The following is a 7282-nucleotide window of genomic DNA, read 5'->3' on the forward strand; positions in this document are numbered from 1 at the left end:
CTTATTAACAGGGTCAGCATAACACAAGTATTTGGTAAGAAAGAAAGAGTTGGCATTGAAGAAGAAGAAAATGGTTTCATAAAAACACAACAGCAAAGGGGACTTCCTTTTACGAAGTAACTTCTTATTATAATAACAGTAATTGTTACATGAAATATGCTCTCTTGTTTTTGCCTATTTGTGCCACTAGCATTTGTGGCTTTCTACCATGCATGTCCAGGAAAGCCAACTCTGACTTGTAGTAATAAGATGGGCTTGCTAAACACCATATTCTAAAATGCTTGTCTAATGGATAGCAGAGAAGGGACTGCAGACAAGAAGCCATGATATGTGAAATCAAAGGAAACAAGCAGGATAAGGGAAGTGTGAATTCAATGTCAGCTCAGCTGTGTCCAGCCTTGCTTGGTGGGAGGCGGGGTTAGTGGGGCTCCAGTAAATGTGATTCCTGGAGGAGTTTCCAAGGTTGTGGTCAGTTTTTACATACGCCCTTTGACGTGGTACCGAGATTTTATTTAGAAGGCCGTTCAGAGAACGTATTAGGCAACAAAAGAAAGATTGGAGGTTCCTGCATGTGTTTTAAGACACACCTCCTTCTCTGTGCCTTGAGGTGGTGGTGCATAAGCCTGGAGCTGCTGGGGCACCTGGAGGAGGTGGACTGCAGCTCCCCATTTCCCTCGTTCGCCATAAGCCACTGGTTTTGACCTGAGGCTCCAGTTTCTGAAGAGATGGATTCAACCAAACAAATCTTCTGTGTTTGGGAATTCAGGAATAATTTATTAACAGAAAATAATGATTGCTTTTTATGGAGATGGTAGGAAATACAAACTTACAACAAATCATAAATCTTGGTGTCCAAAAAATAATTTTAATTAAAGCAAATATCTTAGATGCTCACCTTCACCTTCTGTTTGACTAAATTTATGTCAACAAAATACAAATTTATATGTGTATATATATATATTTATATATATATATGCATATATAATTGTATATTTATATAAAAAAATACATGGACAAAACCACCACACTTGGGCATAAACGTTTTCTACCTGTCTTCTGATTTCTTTCTCTTTCTGATTATAATAAAACATTGGTAGACTTTTAAAATTTTAGTATTAAATCCATGTTGTCTACTTTTGACAATCTGTAGGTTGCAGTGAATTGGCACTCTATTTTTATATATTTTAACCATGTATATATTATATTTTTGCTGGAGAAGTTTAAAAGTCATGCTTTTTCAAAGAAAATGCCATTTATTTTTTAGATGTACATTAGCTTTTATCCTTAACAACATTGAATTAAAAATAACTAAAATTATATTCACTAATAATTAACATTAATTGGTAATTGACAAATTATTAAATTGGGGAAGGAACTTTGGATGTTATAGAATTTAAAAAGACAGCAACAGGTCTCATTAAAAGACCATATGGTACAATGGAATATTATGCAGCCATCAGAAAGAATGAATCTTGCCATTTGCAATGACATGGATGGAACTGGAGGGTATTTTTTTTTAAGATTTCACTTATTTATTTGACAGAGAGAGAGATAGCGAGAGGGGGATTATAAGCAGGGGGAGTCGGAGAAGCAGGCTTCCTGCCGAACAGGGAGCCCGATGCAGAGCTCGATCTCAGGACCCTGGGATCATGACCCGAGCTGAATGCAGATGCTTAATGACTGAGCCACCCAGGCGCCCCAGAACTGGAGAGTATTATGCTGAGCAAAATAAGTCAATCAGAGAAAGACATGTATCATATGATCTCACTGATATGAGGAATTCTTAATCTCAGGAAACAAACTGAGGGTTGCTGGAGGGGTGGGGGGTGGGAGGGATGGGGCGGCTGGGTGATAGACATTGGGAAGGGTATGTGCTACGGTGAGCGCTGTGAATTGTGTAAGACTGTTGAATCATAGATCTGTACCTCTGAAACAAATAATATATTATATGTTAAAAAAAAAAAAAGAAGATAGTAGGAAGGGAAAAATGAAGGGGGGGATATCAGAGGGGGAGACGAACCATGAGAGACTATGGACTCTGAGAAACTGAGGGTTCTAGAGGGGAGGGGGTGGGGGGATGGGTTAGCCTGGTGATGGGTGTTAAGGAGGGCACGTTCTGCGTGGAGCAGTGGGTGTTATGCACAAACAATGAATCATGGAACACTACATCAAAAACTAATGATGTAATGTATGGTGATTAATTAACATAACATAATAAAATTAAAAAAGAAAAAAGACCTTATCGTATTGGCTACTTTTTACCAGGCCCTTATGGTTTTTGTCTTTATTCGACCATTGGCTAAATTTCATGTAACAAGTAGAAAACCAGATTTGCTATTCAGAAAACCAAAAGAACATGGGCGCCTGGGTGGCTCAGTTGGTTAAGCGACTGCCTGCGGCTCAGGTCATGATCCTGGAGTCCGGGGATCGAGTCCCGCATCGGGCTCCCCGATCAGCAGGGAGTCTGCTTCTCCCTCTGACCCTCCCCCCTCTCATGCTCTCTTTCTCTCTCTCATTCTCTCTCTCAAATAAATAAATAAATAAAATCTTTAAAAAAAAGAAAACCAAAAGAACAGTGTTAACTGAATACCATTCGACCATTTTGGCTATTTTAAATTACAAAGTTTATGATTGAATGGCGGACTTTGAGGACCATGTATATCTTAAAAGTAGGAGACAGGGTTGAATATCCCTGCATGTGTGATGGTGAACACAAAGAAAACTTCAATTAAAAAGTGTCAGGTTGACAAATCTCTTTAAAATATTTTTTTCCAATTGCAGACCATATTATATTAAATATTTTCTTAGCCTTATCTTCTCCACTGTAAGAAATCACCAATTCTCCAAGCTTTTCATTATTTTCTATTGCCATGATCTGAACTAATACAAACTCTCCCTTTCGTTACTGGTTCAGTCACTAGAAGTTTGTTTCCCGGGTAATATTAAATGATGGAGATCACACTTAAAGGATATGATTTTTACAATATGGTGTAAACCATGCCTAATGTCCTTGAATTGTATAATTAAAATGACAGTTATTCCTTCTCAAATGCACATATTAAAATTGCACAATGACATTTTATACCCCACACCAGTGCTGATTGCTTAACTTCCCTGCTTCAATTCACCCATGGCAGGGAATTAATCAGTTCACCACTTGTCTGTTGTCCTGTAGTTTATGATGGGAAGCCAAGAGAGCTATAGCACATTCTTTATTTAAATACAACATTATCAACATTTATTCTCATGCACTCAAGAAATAATCAAGCTATAGATACTTAAAATAATATTGACCTCAAAACATTATTTAATTTGATGTTGGTATTTCTTTGTTTGGAAGTTACTGTAAGAAGGTATAAGTTAGATACAGCAAAAAATTAAGTGAACTTTGAAATTTTTGTATTGCATTATTACATGACTTGGTACAATTTGATATAATACTTAAATTACATTAATTTTCACATTATTATTAAATATTTTGATCACTTTCTCTTCAGGGATTTGAAAACATTTCATCTTAGACTACTTTAAGAAAAATACATAAAATCTGAATCCACAATGTATTTATATTAATGGTTAATGACTGAGCCTATGCTTTTCTAAAAGGTGTTTTAATGATGATTTCTGAAAATTTTCTAATTCTACTCAAAAAGCATTGGCAAAGCATTTAAGGTGATATTGTGAGTAGAAGTTAAAAAAAAAAAAACTCTCTAGGTCTTGGAATGAGAGATTTCCTAGTTTTAAGTTCTAAGTCTGAAACTTTAAGGATTCATATTATGTTTAAATATGAATCCAGGGGAACCCTGATCTTTATTTTGCTTGCACGGAGAGCAAGGAGGGAAAACGGCACACAGGAAACTGAGTATATGCCACCAACAGGAAACGCAACGTGATATAAAAGGGTTAAGTCTGATTTACAGCTTGAATCTATTCATCTTAGGACCTATAACTCACTATAATTAACCTAATGATAAATGAACGAAACGATACCTGATCTTTTATGCTTTGGGTTTAAATGCCATAATGCACAGGTGGATTGAACAGAAACTACATTTACAGTTGTAAAGCCATGGTGATAATACTCGTTTACACCATAAGGAATGCCTGTTTTTATAGGTGAGCATCGTTGAATCTTGGCAATTTCTTATGGCTTAATCTATAAACGAGATAATTTAGTGGTTAAATCAATAAGCTTAGATGTCAACTTGCTTAGATTGAAATCTTGGCCTTATTTACTAGCTGTGAGATCTGAGGTGAAGCTCCCTGTCCCCCAGGTTCCTTGACTATAAAATGTGGCTAAGATCACCTACTTCATAGGACCCTTGTGAGGATTAAAAGACTGAACTAACTATGGAAAAAACATAGTATTCTGTTACTACCTTTTATACGAAATAGGCAATATATAACATGGATATCTGAAACTGAACTGCTCAAGAAGAACTGTGAGAATATCAGGAAGATTTTCAATCAAATCCCCAAAAATGCATCTGTTAATTAATTTGTAATAAGATTCTTTTCACCTCTGTCTAACCTCTTGAATCCTTATGTTCCTGAAATGCCTGGAATATAAATGACCCTCCAATCCCTTCTCAATTAATTGCTCTCCCAACACTTGGAGAAAGATGAAGTACTCAGCTTAGGTTATTTTTAACAAATATAACCTTGAGCCATAGTATCTGTAAGTAACTGAGGTCAAACTATTGATTTAATTTACATTGATCTTTCCACACCTGTTCTATGATGGCTCAGTCATTTCCTAATGCTGAGTTTTACTTTCCCAATCTGTAAAATAGCTCTAGTAATATCTAAAAGCAATATGTAAATGTGATGCAACACTACCAACGAACTCTGGGGAGTAAAGATCAACAAGCAATAAAGGGAACAAGTTTTATAATAATCACATGTCATCGGAAAAAAAAGAACTGTTAATGCATGCACAAAAATTACGCCCTTATTAGGAATACATATCTATTAGTCAAAGAGGGCATTCTTACAGTATAACATCTGGGTTTGTTTGTTTGTTTGTTTGTTTTTGATGTTTTCTAAACACAGCACACATACAGGTATTGGGTTATAATCCTTGCCTGAGGCCCTTATTTAAACAATTTATTCATTATCTCCATACAAGCACTAAGGTATGTAAACATAATCTTACGAAGGCTCCAGATTTGTCTCAAAAGGACCTGGGACATGGAGGTTTACTTTTGAAGATTCTCAACCAGGAAAACTTTTTCCCTTGAGAGAGTGAAACAGCTCAGAATGTCAAACTTTGATCTAAACTGTTCACAACATTCACAAGTAATATCAAGACAATGATTTCCTTCTGTTTTCATCGCAGGTGTGAACGACAATAGCAAAACACAGAAAACCCAAAACATAAAAATGTTGCGGAAAATATTCTCCAAGGGTGTATTTTAGTAATCACCTCATTTTACTCATGATATGTATTGGAAGGATAGTGAAGGGTAAGTCAGGAATGAAGAATTCAGTTGTAATATTTTATGTATACTGGATAAAGTAGATAGCAATTAAGAGATGTGATTTTTTGTGTATGTTTAATAGCTGTGTATAAATTGTTTCTAATTACAAAGTAAGGAATGGGACCACATTTTCTGAAATCCATTTCTAGCTCAACCAGTCCCAAATGAAATAGTTCAGTGCTCCCCAGACACACATTTCTTCTGTATAATTTTATCTCCGTGATGCAGATGTGGCTCTGAGGTTTCTGATAGAGGAACAATATCCTTAGAAAACCTTCCCTCCTCAAGGTAATGGAAATTAAAATAATTTAATCCTGTAACCTGAAACTTTCAAATCCATGTTTAATATTTTCCACTTGTTTGGTTCCTCCTGACTTCTCTCGTTCAATCTACTCCTGCTTTTTCCACCTCTTGCTGCTGCAACTTACCTATGACAATCCCCTTTCATGGAGTTTTAGTAGCATCATGATGCCCATGTTGCCAATGTGCCTCTCCATCCCCACTGTCATAGCCACACCCCCTTTAGTTTTTGATTACAAATACAAAGGCAAGGAGAAACCGAACATTTTAAGTAGGTCATCAGTGTATTTTCCGATCCAAAACTCGGTGTCAATACACGAAAATTACAGAAAATCCCTCTGATTTGCCCAAATGGATTTATTTCTACCCTGAGGGACGCTTGGCAAAAAGTGTTGGAGCATCTGAAGTGTTCCAATGTGTATCCCATTTTTCTAGACACGAGTAGACTCTGTGTTGAGCACTGAACCCAACACGCCGGGCTCCATCTCACGACCCTGAGACCATGACCTGAGCCGAAATCAAGAATCGGATGCTTCACTGAATGAGCCACCTAGGCGCCCCAATAGGCTGCAATCTTTACCTTGCAGATTTATATAGGGAATTAAATGCATAATGTATGCTACATCCTTGGCAGAGAGGCCCTTAGTGTGTAATAGCTATTACTAGGCAAATTTCCTTATATATAATAGCTCTGTCATTATAAGACTCAAATGAATCTGGAGAAAATGTAGCACATGCATATAAGCTTAATATTTACACATGTCCATCATTACACTTTTTTTTTTCCTTTTCCTCTTGCTTATTGAATTATATGTCACATGATCAGGTGGGTTTTGTTTGTTTGTTTGTTTGTTTGTTTGTCTTTGAAGGTCATGAGAAAGTCCCATCATTAAAAATATGCTCAACAAACTTCCACAAGGTGAAGTCTTCAATTTTGCTGTGTGAGTGCCTCAGGTGAACTTGACATCAGGGCGCTGTCCCGGGAAAAATGTCCTTCCTAGGAGAGGAGTCCTGGAGCTCTTATAGCCAAAGTAAGAGTGCCTGAGATGATGAGGTTCACAATTTTGGAATGAAATGTAGATGTAGGTGATTTCGTGCATATCCAAAAGATGCGGGCAGTCAGAACTACATATATGTTGTAAATCTCAATGGAGATAAGTGGACATAATTGTTATCATTTGTCACAAATAATGTTTCTACCTATTTCTTTGCCTGCTATTAATAACAACCAACTCCAGAGGTTGCTGAAGAAACTCTTAGTTTGTTCTCAATTCTGTTTCAGAGGAAGGGGAAATGAAATGTCTTTATATCCTATTGAGGAAGAAATATGGTAAGGAAGAATTATACAGCACGAAGACTGGGGGTATCAGTTTCCTGGAGTCCTGGGTAGCTCAACTCATCCAGAGTCTACTGTGAAATATACACGGGGTACTCTCACAGAAAAGCAAGGCATTAAAAAAATATTTTATCTGCTTCTCTATAGGATATTACATTAACGCATG

This window comes from Zalophus californianus, chromosome 3, assembly GCF_009762305.2.
Source record: "Zalophus californianus isolate mZalCal1 chromosome 3, mZalCal1.pri.v2, whole genome shotgun sequence".
In the NCBI taxonomy this organism is placed as follows: domain Eukaryota; kingdom Metazoa; phylum Chordata; class Mammalia; order Carnivora; family Otariidae; genus Zalophus; species Zalophus californianus.